This window comes from Choristoneura fumiferana, chromosome 18 (genome assembly GCF_025370935.1).
Source record: "Choristoneura fumiferana chromosome 18, NRCan_CFum_1, whole genome shotgun sequence".
Lineage (NCBI taxonomy): Eukaryota > Metazoa > Arthropoda > Insecta > Lepidoptera > Tortricidae > Choristoneura > Choristoneura fumiferana.
The window spans coordinates 8,033,401-8,048,470 of NC_133489.1; the positions used below are offsets into that span (position 1 = coordinate 8,033,401).

General features: G+C 38.8%; 5 non-coding genes across 5 annotated transcripts; 2 read left to right on the forward strand and 3 right to left on the reverse strand.

Annotated features, from left to right (window-relative positions):
• Positions 1 to 279: 279 nt before the first annotated feature.
• TRNAP-UGG (transfer RNA proline (anticodon UGG)) lies at positions 280 to 351 on the reverse strand. The gene has a single exon. It is a non-coding gene; the product is annotated as a tRNA-Pro (tRNA).
• A 1,745-nt stretch (positions 352 to 2,096) lies between these two features.
• TRNAP-UGG (transfer RNA proline (anticodon UGG)) lies at positions 2,097 to 2,168 on the reverse strand. Its single transcript has one exon. It is a non-coding gene; the product is annotated as a tRNA-Pro (tRNA).
• A 123-nt stretch (positions 2,169 to 2,291) lies between these two features.
• TRNAP-UGG (transfer RNA proline (anticodon UGG)) lies at positions 2,292 to 2,363 on the forward strand. Its single transcript has one exon. It is a non-coding gene; the product is annotated as a tRNA-Pro (tRNA).
• Positions 2,364 to 11,130: 8,767 nt separating this feature from the next.
• On the reverse strand, positions 11,131 to 11,202 carry TRNAP-UGG (transfer RNA proline (anticodon UGG)). Its single transcript has one exon. It is a non-coding gene; the product is annotated as a tRNA-Pro (tRNA).
• A 124-nt stretch (positions 11,203 to 11,326) lies between these two features.
• On the forward strand, positions 11,327 to 11,398 carry TRNAP-UGG (transfer RNA proline (anticodon UGG)). The gene has a single exon. It is a non-coding gene; the product is annotated as a tRNA-Pro (tRNA).
• Positions 11,399 to 15,070: the final 3,672 nt, after the last annotated feature.

Sequence of the window (15,070 nt, forward strand, 5' to 3'; positions counted from 1 at the left end):
AACGTTTATATACCTTTCCATTTTATATTATTGAGTTTATTCCGATTCTTGGCTGAAATGATGTTGATGATGCTGCTATACATAGTATATCTACAGATAAATACCTCTACATACATAATATTGAACTCTAAAATGTTACATTCCTTTCTGTAAGGTATAATCTTAATTTAATGCATAGTAATTACGATGTAAACTCTACACTACATTATAGAGAAACTATTTTGTAAAAAAAAAACATTTATTGTCCAGCTAATTAAGTATTTCATCGAGCACAAAACAGGGCACGACCGGGATTTGAACCCGGGACCTCTCACACCCAAAGCGAGAATCATACCGCTAGACCATCATGCCTCATAGCTGAAGCTTGAATCAAGATCTTTTGAATGAGAAGTTGTAGTCACACCTGTGTAAACAAATGAACATCATGCAAACGTTTATTGTTTAATACTATATAACTGATTGTGGACGGATACATGCAAGAGCAACGAAACGTCCAAAGGCAATATCAAGTCGGATTTATTCAGAAACTACTGGCATAATAAATTAAGTACTTATGCAAATATGAAAACCCTACCTCGTAAAGACGTCTAGAGAAGTAGGCAGCAAAAACGCGGATCGGCAGCGGCGAAACAAAACGTAATAAAGCATTTCCTTTGAAGAGTTTTAGGAATAAGGAAAAGTTGAGAAGTATTGGAGGGGGTGCGACCGCAACCCCACCTGGCGGGGCCAAAAAATACGCCATAAATGAGTCGAAGGGGCCGTCTCTTCAGCCGCGAAATTTCAGCCATACTTCCAAACCTATAATCCCTTATAATCACCTTTACAAAGCAAAGATTAAAAACGATTCTCGCGCCCCCTAGCCCGCTTTATATGCGTGACAGCGGCAAGTAAGATTAAATCATTATTTTTCTCAAGCTTCTCTCGGTTTTTCCGCTCTAGACGAAGTTTTTTTGCTAGGACTTCTGATGCGGACGATCAAAGACTTGTGTTCAAATTTACATAACATTCTTAAAAAATCGGGGGGTGGTTGGGGAGGCTCAATTTAGCACGGGACGTGATCTATGTATTTTTAATGTGAATTCGAAGAGCTTGAGTACCCTAATTATTTATTCTGCGGATTAAAATTGAGTCATTGAGCACATTTAAACGGATTGAACGCATTATTTTTATAACATTTCTTGCTTTGTTTGTTATGCATTTTAAAAACGTAGGTCATTTAGGCTAATCTTGAAATAGAAATCATGTGGCTAAGCAATGAAGTGATTAATGCAGACTATTTGCATACGTGCACAGATTCAAGAAAATCATTAGGTAAGTCATAAGCTAGGTTTTCCATTCGAGACCACATAGCAAACTATGAACCTCTTTGATTTTAAGAGGAACCCTAAATCTGCACCTAATTAACGCTAATGACGGCAATATCAAAGCTCCGAATACACTTCGACATTAAAGTAGGTACTAACTTATTTTGATTTATTAACAAAGAAGTAGTCTTCGATATATTAATTAAAATGTTTTGAACTTTCAGGTAAGAAGCATTTTGTGAAGGCACTTAGGTACAAATGCGAAAATAATTATGAAGGTCCTTAATTAAGAAATACTCTAACATATTGTATCACACAAGACGTTTTCAGTGAAAAACGCTGTTGTTAATTATTTTGAAAATATTTATTTGACATAAACTTTGTTACTGTGATTAAGTAAGTTGTTGCTATTTATTTTCTTGTTTTGGTATCTGAAAGTTCAAATACATGTTGTCTAGATAGCGCACTGTATACTTACCTATTATTCAAATATTTCTTGTAATAGGTTCTATCTGCGTAGCTAGAACATAGCTCATGTCTAGAATTAGAACAAGAACTATGTGATGGTACCACGTAAAGGAAGGATGTCACCGACTAATTGGAAAAAATTGGTACAGCTTCATGATTATGAGCTGGTAGAAAAAATGTGTTAAAAGTTGAAATATCGAGATTTCGAGTAAACCACGGTTTGTATGTTTGTATCACGTAGCGAATATGTTTACTTAATACAATTTACCATGAATCATTAAAAGCTGTCACCGGCTAATTATTTTTTGCAGTTTACCAAAAAGAGGGCACGACCGGGATTTGAACCCGGGACCTCTCACACCCAAAGCGAGAATCATACCGCTAGACCATCATGCCGCACGTGTAAGGTTGCACTAAAAGTGGATCCTTCTAAAATAATCGAATACGTACATCTGATTAAATAAATGGACGTCATTGAATTAGAGTTTGTGTAACCTTTTAATAAAGCCTCCGTCAAGTGGCATGATGGTCTAGCGGTATGATTCTCGCTTTGGGTGTGAGAGGTCCCGGGTTCAAATCCCGGTCGTGCCCTGTTTTGAAAATGGAATATTTGGGAGGAATAATACTTTTTTTTTAACTTAAGACAATGTTAGTACGTAACTATTTATTTTATAATATATAGTGGCAAAAGAGCAACTAGGTCGTCTGGTAATAAATGTGCACCACAAGCCATAATATTGACTCTCGCAACATAAGGGTGTTGCCGATGCGTTGGCTATCCCGTGAGAACTATGCAATTTTCTGGGATAAAATAAGTATTCAATGCCCTTCCTCGGGACTCAAACTATCTATATACTGAATTTTATCTAAATCGGTTTAGCGGTTTAGACGTGATGTGGTAACAAGCAAACAAACTTTCGCATTCATAATATTAGCGGGAAGTAGGATGGGCTTAGCTTATGGGATAGAATAATACTACCTACAACTTCTCGATACAAAACGTTGCTAAAACCTTATCTCCGGCCCGTTCCACGTGCCACTGCAAGGCACACGTTTCCACTCAGAATGAGAGAGCTTGGGCTGTAGGTCGAATTGGAAACGTTACTTAGAAGCCCATGATCAAATTTCAAATATAATTTCACAAATTAATCCCGATAAACTAGAGTTGTGAGCTAAGGCCACCCACGATCCTCTTTTTGAGAGGTCATAGGCCAAACAACTAGCTACAAAAAGTTTTTGCTTGAACTTGTAAAAATAACATTGTGTGTTACAACAACAACAACAAACATCACGCCTGTATTCCCAAATGGGGTAGGCAGAGCACAAGAAACGTCACCGCTTCGGAGCCACTTTTAGCAATTTTAGGTTTTAAGTTTGACAAAAACGGTACAATAGTGACAGGTTGCTAGCCTGTCGCCTACGGTATACCTTAACCTACGTATATCCTCAGTCGCCTCTTTCGACATCCACGGAAGAAATGGAGAGGTGTAATTCTAACCCGACACCACACGTGTGTGTTACACAATGTAACATTACACTTTGTAGTAAACTTCGAAGCCCACCTGTTCACCGTGCAGGAATCCTCATGTTTGTTCAGGATCTAACTTATCTAACTTAAGCCACACTTGGTATTTAGTTAAACCTAAGCATCGCTATGTTGTTTGCGTGCTCCAAGTGGTAGTTTGATTGTTTTAGGCCCAGGTAGCTGAGCCCGTGTGAAATATGTCGCTACTTAATGTTAATTAAGCCAAGTTAAACTCGGAGTTTTACTACTTGAACAGAATAGATAAGTTACTGCTGCATGCGCGTAGGTAGGTACGATGAAAGATCTCACCGTAAAATTTTGCATTAACCCATTCAGTTCCGTTGACGCCCATCGGCGTCTTGTTGGACCCTCATGTGATGCCGCTGACGCCGATGGGCGTCTGTTCTGCAGAAGCATCGGCATCGCGGCAAAGTATGTAATCTGGCGCTCGGCAATAAATGGGTTAACCTGCCTATGTTTGGGTGCTTTACTGATAGGTGTTAAGATGGCGACGAACTAAGAGAACAGTTATTGTATAAAAATCTAAAACAATAACTTAAAATAAGGGGGCGAACTTTTGGTGCTGATGACGTTAAACTGACGTCATGTAGTATACAGAATAATTATTTGCGTTTTACTGCAGTATTGGAATCCCTAGGGTCGTTGTGATTGTCAAAAATTATATTTGATCTCGAGCTCACGCGGCGTATTTATAATACGTTCGATCATCTCAGTACATTTTTTTGTCTACAGAACTAACGATAGCTACGTCCTACACAACTACACACAGTCGAGTTCATAAACTTGTGAGAAAAAATTTGATCAAAAATATCTGAACACGCTTCTACACCGTTAACAATAAAGTTGAGAGATCAAATTTTTGCTCAAAAGTTTATGAACTTGACTGTATTAAAGAAACTTGATATTACTTATACTAGCAGGAAAACAATGTCTATTTTTGATATACATTGACCATGGTTACAACCCTATACATATGATTGGGAAACAACTCAAAAAATCGCCTGTTTGGCCCTTAAAACCTTATACAGGAAGCCATGTTTTTTAGCAGTAGTTTTTGCCATGGACTAAGCCGGAGTACCTATTCAAGTACAGTAGCAGTGTTATAGTATAGTACTTATTTGCGTTTGGAAATGTTTGTTACAGAATATTTGTTTGCATTACTTTTCATAAGTGATTCATATCAAGGCTTCGATATTGGCTGTCGGCATCAGCGTAATAAAACGGAAGCTCCGCATAAAACTTTAAAGCAACATTGGTCCCAGCCGAGTTTTAATTTACGAAGTTACGGCAACCACGTCTATTGCCAATAAGTAAACACGGCAAGCGAAGTCGGTGTATTTAACTTAATTTTTGAGCTCCAGTGGGGTTAATTGAGAGCGGCGTAGAGGAATGCCGGCACAAAAGAAGCACTTAAATGAATGATGAACGGAACACTCGGGCTCAAAATAAACTTATCTGCGTTGGGCAAGGGGTAAAATCATTTAGCAGTAAGGTAATTGTCAGGTGGGTGCGCGGGCGCGGCTAACTCGATCAGGCCTCACTGTTCCAATAATGTTATTTGTTCAGTTTTTGAGCAGAAAGCCTGCGTCTAGCGATGTGCTCGGTACACTCGTTTAATCCGTTTAAATATGTTGCGACAGTGGAAAACAGAGCGATGGAAATTAAGTTCGCAATAATATGCAGAATTATATAATAGCAGCGCATGATGACATTGAAAATGAATTTGAAATCGCGTTTTAATATTGAAACATATATTTTCGATAGTAAAATTGATGAAGATACTGCTTTCAAGTTAGAATCGGTATTTTTTGTAGGTTCTTAGAGTGTTTTGGTTTGATTAAGAGGTTGCCCTTTTTAGACATAGGTTAGGTACCTACCAACTATATACGGTATTTGGCTATTTTTTTGTCAATTTTATAAATCAAATCTTGACAATACGTGTTATCAAACAGAAAAAACAATTTTCTAGCTACATTTACGTATTATAACCAAATTGTAAAGGTTTAAATTCAAGATTAGATAGAGTCATAGCTACTGTACTGAAGTAACTGTTGCCTTTTAGAAAAAATCATATATTTACTTGTGAAATTTTGAAAAATCACTATTTTTTTTTTTCTTCACTTAACATTGGCTGCATATCTGTATTTATTTTCGTAATAATTTACATTACAGCAAATAGATATGACAAATTCAGAAATTGTTAAATATAGTTCTATATTAGAACTTACTTAAGTTTCATAGTTTTTTTAAATATAGGTAGACGGACGAATACTGACTGCCGAAATATTTTGCAAATTTAACATACTTAGTTAGTACCTACCTACCCACCCATTGGTTCAAAATTCTAAATGTTTAAAATTTCAGGTAACAAGTTACATGCTGGTTAGATTTCCTTAAGGTTTATTGTAAATGCGGCCTTCGACCCATTTATCACTGAGTGTCACCGTTTGCAATCACCAGGTTTATCTCGCAAATGTAGCTCACGTCAGTTTCCAGCTAACAAAGGCCGTCCGAAGTTTATCGACAGCTAGGTGTCTATATCGACAGCTATGTGTCGATATAGACTCTATTGTGGTAGCTGGCCGCTGCCGGCCCGCATTGTGAACGTATCTGGATTGGCAGTGGCGAGTCGATCGACCTTTCTTAAGTCTAAAGTGTCTGTCGAGAAGTGTCGAGAAGTGCCGCGTGGCGTCCGCTTGGTGCGAAGACGTGGTCCAAATAAATTAATAAATAAGTCACATTTTGCAGGTGGTAGGACCTTGTGAAAGGTCCGCCCGGATTGCTACCACCATCTTGCTCGCTAATCCTGCCGTGAAGCAGCAGTGCTTGCACTGTTGTGTTTCGGCGTGGAGAGTAAAACAGCCGGTAAAATTACTGGCACTTGAGGTACCTATCCCATCATAGGGCTCTAGGTTGGCAACTGTTGTTGCAGATGTTTATGGGCGGTGGTGATCTTTTACCATCAGGAGACCATCGTTCATCTCATCATCATCGTTTGCCAGCCAGTCAAATAAAAAAAAAATGTTCATGTTTGTCGACTCCACGTAGAGCACAACTACGTTATGTAAAAGAATTTGAAAGTGAATAAAATATGACGCAACAATAAGGGTAAGACATAGCGACCAAAATGTAAAATACCACCATCCACTATTCTACCTACCTATGTTCTAGCAAATAAAGTTACTGATTACTGACTAATTACTGATTACAAGTAAGTATTTTTCTTTTGTCAGCTAAACAATAAAATGCTGAAGATGTATCTAGTTAAAGTCCTGCGTGAATTCACGCCGTGCGACACATTTTAGCGCGGCGTAGCGTCTCGGGTCTCTACTCCCGAACTTTGACGTGCTTCATTTTTAGGGTTCCGGAGCCAAAATGGCAAAAACGGGACCCTTATAGTTTCACCATGTCTGTCTGTCTGTCCGTCCGTGGCTTTGCTCAGGGACTATCAATGCTAGAAAGCTGTAATTTTGCACGAATAAACTATGCCGACAAAAGGGTACAATAAAATTTTATTAGTGTACCTCGTGTGTGTGTAGACGTAAAGTGGGGGTGATTTTTTTTTCTCATCCAATCTTGTAGTGTGGGGTATCGTTGGATAGGTCTAATAAAATCATTCGGGGCCTGCTAAAACGATTTTTCGATTCAGTCAAAATAACTTTAAATTGTAAAGTTTCATTAAAATCGAGCGTCCCCCCCTCTAAAATCTAAACAGGTGGGTGGAAAATTTTGAAAACAATCAGAATGGTAGTAAGTTTATCAAACTTTCAAGGAAAACTATAACGGCTAAGTTTGCTTGAGAATTATTAGTAGTTTAAGAGTAAATAGCAGCCTAAGGTATAAAATATACCTAAATTTGGAAGATTCCGATAAAATACGAAATCCTTAGAAAAATATTACTTAATTTTTTCGTAATGGCTACGGAACCCTATTTTGGGCATGTCCGACACGCTCTTGGCTGGTTTTTTTGTAATTTGTTGCTTGATTGACAAAAGAAAAACTACGTTTCCAACATTTTCCGATATTTGACGGACTGAGTAGAATAACATTTTATTTTACGCAGTAAACTACCCAATTATGACAAAACGTTAAAGGCCTACTGTATGACAGCAGCATACTACCTTTATGACCACTTCATCATACACTCAAATAAGCTACAAATATCTCCGACTTATTTATTTCCCTTAGTGACAACAACAACAACCGTCGTCTACTACATTACATATATGGGTTAATTGGTTGTATGTTGTATGGCTGTAAAGTTTCCGAATCTTAACTAGCAAACCACCAAATCTCCACACATGAATTTGGCTCGGGTTTTATTCATACAGCATTAATGACCTCACGATCTGATTTTCGGGAATTCTCATAGGATTTCAGTGCAATCCCGGGAAATTTAAATATTTGCAAGTGAAACCGCGGGAAAAGGCTAGTATGAGTTGAACAATACCTGAATACCTACTGTTAACGAATTAGTAATTCATTGTGTTTTCTTTGTTCAGATGCTCATTTATTTCAGTTAAGTGACAATGCCTTAGACACATATTTTAAGGTTAGTCAGTTACGTAACAAAATTAACAAAGTGTGCTGAGAATAGTAACAGGTACGAGTATACTTAATCAAAGAATAAGGATGATATTTCATCAAATTCATTTATTCCTAAAATTCTTTAAGAAGGTAGTGTAATATAAAAATGAAATCTTAATGTCTAAGCTAGGTTACAAGTGTAACCTGTGTTTTAGACAATAAGGTATCTAAGAAATTATTATATAACTCGAGCATTTTAACATCGCAATCAATAAAGAAACCTCAACACTCGTAGCCTTAATTCAATTAACTACATATTTACAACTGGCATTTTTTTCACCCATGAGACTGACATGATCACCTGGACTATTCAAAACCTAAACAAAAATAAGAAAAAAAATATTTTTTTTTCGAACTTCCGTTCAGTGCTTAAAACGCAAATACGCGTTAATTTAAAATAAATTAATAAATACCTCGGGACACTTGACCCCAAATGACCTAGTCCCAAAAAGTAAGCAAAGCTTTTGTTATGGGTACCTACTGGGCAACGGATAAACAACTTAAATAGATAGATATGCATACAGCCAAATCGGTAAATACCAAGGATTATCATCATCATATCAGCCATAGGACATCCACTGTTGGTCATAGGCCTCCTCAATTCCCCCAAAGCCAAAGATAGTGTGTGAAAATACTCCTTTGTGTGGAGTGATGGAGGTTGGCTATAGGTATCAACTCACCGGGAAAGGTCGGTGAATTAGCATACTAAATCTGTAGGGCCCATCAATCAGGACAGATGACTTCTTTCAAAGGGCTTCGTAAGCCCTCACTTTCATCTGGACTTTCCCTTGCGCGATGATAATTATCTGTGACGTGCCGCTTCATTATTGTTTTGCGAATAAAAATCGAGGCAATTATGAGGGTGTTTCGTTTTAAATATTCTTTTCACGGCTGTTGTTTACTTACAAAATCATACAAATCGATAAAACCTTAAATTTAAACGTTTATTGTCTGTAAGTAGGGCGCAAAGGACTCTCTTACGTGTCACTTTTTTATTAACCCCGACGCAAAAAGAGGGGTGTTATAAGTTTGACCGCTATGTGTGTCTGTCTGTCTGTGTGTTTGTCTGTGGCACCGTAGTTTACCGTAGTAACGTACGAGTGTTGAAACGTACTAACTGAGTCTCCACTATCCGTACTTCCGACCGTCTTCCCGATTCATTTTGATAGACGCAGTGCAAATAAAGAGTACGTTTAGTGAAAATTATTTTAAAACAATAAACAGTCATTCGCTGCAATTTCTCACGATGGAGTGGACATTGAAAGAAAACCGAATAGCTGTTTTAGCATTGCACCGCTGTTGGCACACGCCAAGTACCGTTTTCATGTTGCTTAAAAATTTAAATATAACGCTTAGGTTTGTGTACCGTACGTACTATTGATATGTACAATGAAGTCTCCAGTGTTGAGGACAAGAAATGAATTGGCCGGCCTCGCTCCGTACGAACACCAGCGTCCAGCAGTGATCAAAGCGATCAAGGCTCGCATAGCAAAAAATCCTGTCCGAAAACAGAAGTTGATGGCTTTTCAGATGGTTGTCAGTAGAAAAACCTTCAAAAAGGTTTTAAACGAAGACGAGTACGAGTATACAAAAAATAGAGTGGGCACTTACTTAATGCCCGTCTAAAAACAATAAGGCTTAAAAGATCCCGGAAGTTGTTAAAGCGGTACGCGAAAAATCGACACCGTGATATCCTCTTTACAGACGAAAAGTTTTTCGATATTGAAGAGAAGTACAATAAACAGAATGATAGAGTGTACGCTAGGAGCTCTGAAGAGTATTCTCTGATCTTATTACGAGCCAACTGAGGTTCATTTTTGCGAAAAAGGGGTCAAAATCAGTGCGAAAGTGTACCAAGAGACGGTTTTGGATAAGCATGTCAAAGATCTGCCCAACACGCTTTTTTCAGGACATAATTTTGAATTCGTTTTGATTTTGAATTAATCTATATTAATAATTTCGTCAAGGGGTACGGTAGACTCGAACGAAATGCACATCAAATTGAAGAGCTTAAAAAATTAGTCAATCCGGGTTGACAACTTATAGGCGGAAAATTCGGATTATCGAGTATTTTCAATACAAACTTGAATAAATTACTAAGTATATAATGGCGTTGCGAAGTAAACATGTCAAAGTCATCACATCAAAGTGGCGTTAGTGTCACAGGTTTGTATTTCGTTCTCCATTGTGACCTCTTAAGGGCCCCACACACGGTACGATTCGTCGATTTTCATCAGATCGATCGTACAGACGAATCGTACCGTATATGGGGCCCTTTAGGTCTAATTTCTTTGATTATGAGACAGAGACATGATAGTTATTTGGGAAAATAAGATTTAGAAGAACTATCTACTGGTGATATACCAATACGTAGGTTAGCTGTGAAAGTACGTTTGTGATAATATTAAGACAGGGAATATCATATTTTTCGATAAGTACGACAGTCATTACAGTGCGAAATTTTTTTTTCAAACATTATTATTATGAGTCTACATTTTACCCGAGTGAAGCCGGGTTTTCATCTAGTATATTAATAATTTCGTACCGGTCTACGGTAGACTCGAACGAAATGCACATCAAATTGAAGAGCGTAAAAAATTAGTCAATCCGAGTCGACAACTTGTAGGCGGAAAATTCGGATTATCGAGTATTTTCAATATAAACTTGAATAAATTACTAAGTATATAATGGCGTTGCGAAGTAAACATGTCAAAGTCATCACATCAAAGTGGCGTTAGTGTCACGTCATCACGTGTCACAGGTTTGCATTTCGTTCTCCGTTGTGACCTCTTAAGGGCCCCACACACGGTACGATTCGTCGATTTTCATCAGATCGATCGTACAGACGAATCGTACCGTATATGGGGCCCTTTAGATCTAATTTCTTTGATTATGAGAGAGATTAGTTATTTGGGCAAATAAGATTTAGGAGAAATATCTACTGGTGAAATACCGATACGTAGGTTAGCCGTTAAAGTGTTTGTGATAATAATTAAGGCTGGGAATATACGTCAGATTTTTCGATAAGTACGACAGTCTTTACTGGCAAAATTTTTTTTCAAACATTTTATTATGAGTCTACATTTTACCCGAGCGAAGCCGGGTTTTCATCTAGTTTTCTATATTCACTCTATTTCATAAAAGAAAAGATATATAATACTTTGCCTTTTGTTTAAAAAATATGTTATTGCTATTGCTTTTGCCAAGTTTTTGATTATCAAAACAGGGCACGACCGGGATTTGAACCCGGGACCTCTCACACCCAAAGCGAGAATCATACCGCTAGACCATCATGCCGCCTTACTGAGGCTTTATTAAAAGGCAACACAAAGTCCAAATCAATGAGGTTCTTTTGTTTAATCAGATGAACTAACTTCAATTGTTTTAGATTAACCTAACTTTAGTGAAACCTTACACAGGCGGCATGATGGTCTAGCGGTATGATTCTCGCTTTGGGTGTGAGAGGTCCCGGTTTCAAATCCCGGTCGTGCCCTGTTTTCATAAATGAAGATACTCTTCTTTACTGGTACATAAAACTATGAACAGATCAAGACGTGTTTTCCATTAACTGTGCTGTTTCGACGTTCTTGGAGCCAAAACAATAAGGGTTGGTCTTTAGGGCGTGCTGAGCGGGCAGGGCGGTAGGTACGAGTAATCATCTGTAAGACCGACTTGCACGGACCTGGGTTAACTAGTACAACTCCCAGATAGAAGCTAACCGGATAGCCCAGTGGTTAGAGAACCTGACTACGAAGCTTGAGGTCCCGGGTTCGATCTCCAGCAGGGCAGAACTTGTATGAATAATACGAATGTTTGTTTTCGGGTCTTGGACGCTTTATATGTATTTAAGTAGGTATGTATTTATCTATTTATCTGTTTATCCGTTGCCTGGTATCCATAATACAAGATTTGCTTATTATGGGACTAGGTCAATCGGTGTCAATTTTGTCGCATGATATTTATTTATTTATCTACCCAATGCAGTGTAGGTCTCTTCTAACGCACGCCATTCCATTTGGTCTTGTGCCCTTCTCATCCAGTTCTTCCCAGCCGCTCTAACAAGATCTAAAGTCATGGAGTAACAAACAAACAGACTTACAAACTTTAGCATTTATAATATTAGTGGGATAATCAAAGCCTTTATACATTGACACCCTCGTGAAAAGTGTGACAATGGAGGAGGGGGTGTGGGGTGTCACACTTTTAACTGAGTCACAAATCGTTAGAGCAATAAAGTGTGACCTCGTTTGCGTATGACACCATCCCCGCTCTTCTAGCATCCATGTCCTCGCCCTTCCAGCTTGCGAGCTAAATGGCACCAACTCGCGGCTGGCTAATGAAATAAGATCCCGGCTTCCTACTAAGGAATAGCGGAATTAAAACTACATAAATGAGCGACCGCCGTTCCGAATGGAGAAATTTAAACGACCTAAATGATTTCAACTCGGGCGGCGTTGGTAACAATTCTGAATTTCAATGGCTGTTACGTAAAATCTTAGTAGGTACTATTTCTTCAATCCATACTAATATTATAAATGCGAAAGTATGTGTGTTTGTATGTTTGTCCGTCTTTCACGTTGAAACGGAGCGACGGATCGACGTGATTTTTGGCATAGAGATAGTTTATGGGCAAGAAAATGACATAGGCTTCATCCCGGAAAAATGCACAATACCCGAGGAAACAGCGCGCGATAACTGAATTCCACGTGGGCGAAGCCCCGGAAAAAGGTAGTATATTTAAGTGTACGTGTCTATTTGTAAGCCAATGTACACGTGTGCAACGGTCCAGTTAGGTAGGTCCAACTTTGAGAAAGAGATCACTCGTCGAATCCGACTCGGCTGGGCAGCGTTCGGGAAGCTTCGTAGTGTCTTTTCGTCCAAATTACCGCAGTGTTTGAAGTCAAAAGTCTTTGACCAGTGTGTGTTGCCAGTGATGACATACGGATCTGAGACGTGGGCGCTAACGATGGGCCTCATGAGAAAACTCAAAGTCACTCAGAGGGCTATGGAGAGGGCTATGCTCGGGGTTTCTCTGCGGGATAGAATTAGAAATGATGATATCCGCAGTAGAACTAAGGTTACCGACATAGCCCGAAGAATTGCGAAACTAAAGTGGCAGTGGGCGGGGCACATTGCTCGCAGGACGGATGGCCGATGGGGCCAGAAGGTTCTCGAATGGCGTCCGCGGACCGGGAGACGAGCTGTCGGTAGGCCTCCAACAAGATGGAGCGACGACTTGGTTAAGATCGCGGGATCGCGGTGGATGCGGAAAGCACAAGACCGGTCTGAGTGGAGAGCCTTGGGGGAGGCCTATGTCCAGCAGTGGACGTCTTTCGGCTGACATGATGATGATGATGGTACACGTGTGTAAATTAAGCTCAGCTGTCGCTATAAGCACCGAAGCCTTTTATGGGTACTTATATATAAATATCACGACCATATTCTCAGTAGCGTAACTTTGTGTTATATTTTTGAGAATTTAGACAGCTTCTATGTTTATGATAACGATGTTTAAATATGAAATAAAATTGACTGATTAGATTTTTTTGGACAGCCTATTGCCAAAGTTTAAATTTACCAGTAAGTTTCCAAATTGTGATTTAAAACACAAAAGCATAGACATTGAAATACAATAAAAAAAAACATTTCCAAATTAATATTTTCCTCATCAAGGCACAAAAAGGAGGCTTAGGAAGCCATTGTGCCGGCCCCTTGTCACCCTGATTGATAACACTTTAATTATATTTTTAATGTCAACAATCCATTAATCTTAGTGCTTAGAAAATTTAACGAGCGTCTCTCAAGTCCATTATTGTGCTATACATCACTTAATTCTCGGACAATTGAAATTGCGATCTGTGAATAAAAAAACCATTTTCTGCCGTGATTAAAAATGTTTTTTGGGTTTTGAGAGTGATCGCAAGATATATTTTTAATTTGTTGATCTAAACTTAACTTTGAATATTTGCCACATATTAGGTACTACCGAATCCATAAGGGATCGTTCGGGGTAGTTTGTGGCCACTTGGTCAGTTTTTCTAGAGTTCAAATAGTGTAGGTATTACAATATGGTGGTTGATTACTTGATAGGAGTTGTAATGAAGGTACAGACGGGCAGTAAAGTGTTTATTACTCTCATTTGGGATTTTTTCCGCAGTTTCTGTTATATGTATTAAAGCGGACAAAGTTATAGAGATAGGTAGATAGGTATATTTTGCATCGCTTCAATGCTCGACTTTTAACAAGAGCTTTCCGACTAAAAAACGAAATTTGATTGTAATTTTAAATTCGGCTCAACTGCGTACTTAAAAAATGCTACAGTGTAAAAGTGTGATTATTTCAGTGTGGAGCCTTAAGAATTGCAAAGAAGGCTTTGTGCTGGGCAGGAGCACAATACGGAAGAATGGAAACTCGGGCCGAGCTCGCGCCCGCGCCGCTAGCATGATCGCAATTTAACACAATATGAATATCCTTCGCAGCGCGTTTAAGTATAGTGGTGAGCACCTAATGCATTAGAGTAAAAATAAGTAAAGAAGAAGAGGAAAATACATTAATTCACAAAACAAGACACCACAATATTGTTAAGTACAAATAGACAACACGAAAGAAGAAAATGGCGAAGTGATGGGCAGGGTGCACGTGGCAAGCGTAAGCGCTGATTGGAGTGCGCGATTATCATTCGTGCAGAAATTTATAGTTAGACTAACATCTAACACCTGGTAGCATGGTGAACGTTTGTGTTGCTCCGAGGATGGACACTGGTTGAGTTCGAAACGCGTCAATGTAGTGTGGTAGTGGTGATAATTGGGTTTGTGTGTGTTCTTACAGTGTGGAGGTGGAGGACCTGCATGAACACACATTTTTGCACAGACGTTGCTGTCGTAAGGTTGCTGGCGAGCAAAGTAATTTTTACCCGACTGCCCGAAGGAGGGTTATGTTTTTCGAGCGTATGTATGTATGTAAGTATGTATGTATGTAAGTATGTATGTGTAAGTATGTATGTATGTAAGTATGTATGTATGTATGTATGTGGGTATGTATGTCCATTTATTTGGTCCTCGCTGCAGCCTAAACGGCTAGAACTCTGTCAAGAAGCTCATTTAAGGTTCAACAGTCGGGACCCATTCAATTGGTAACCAGCTCAAAAAATCTTGGTAATGGGTCC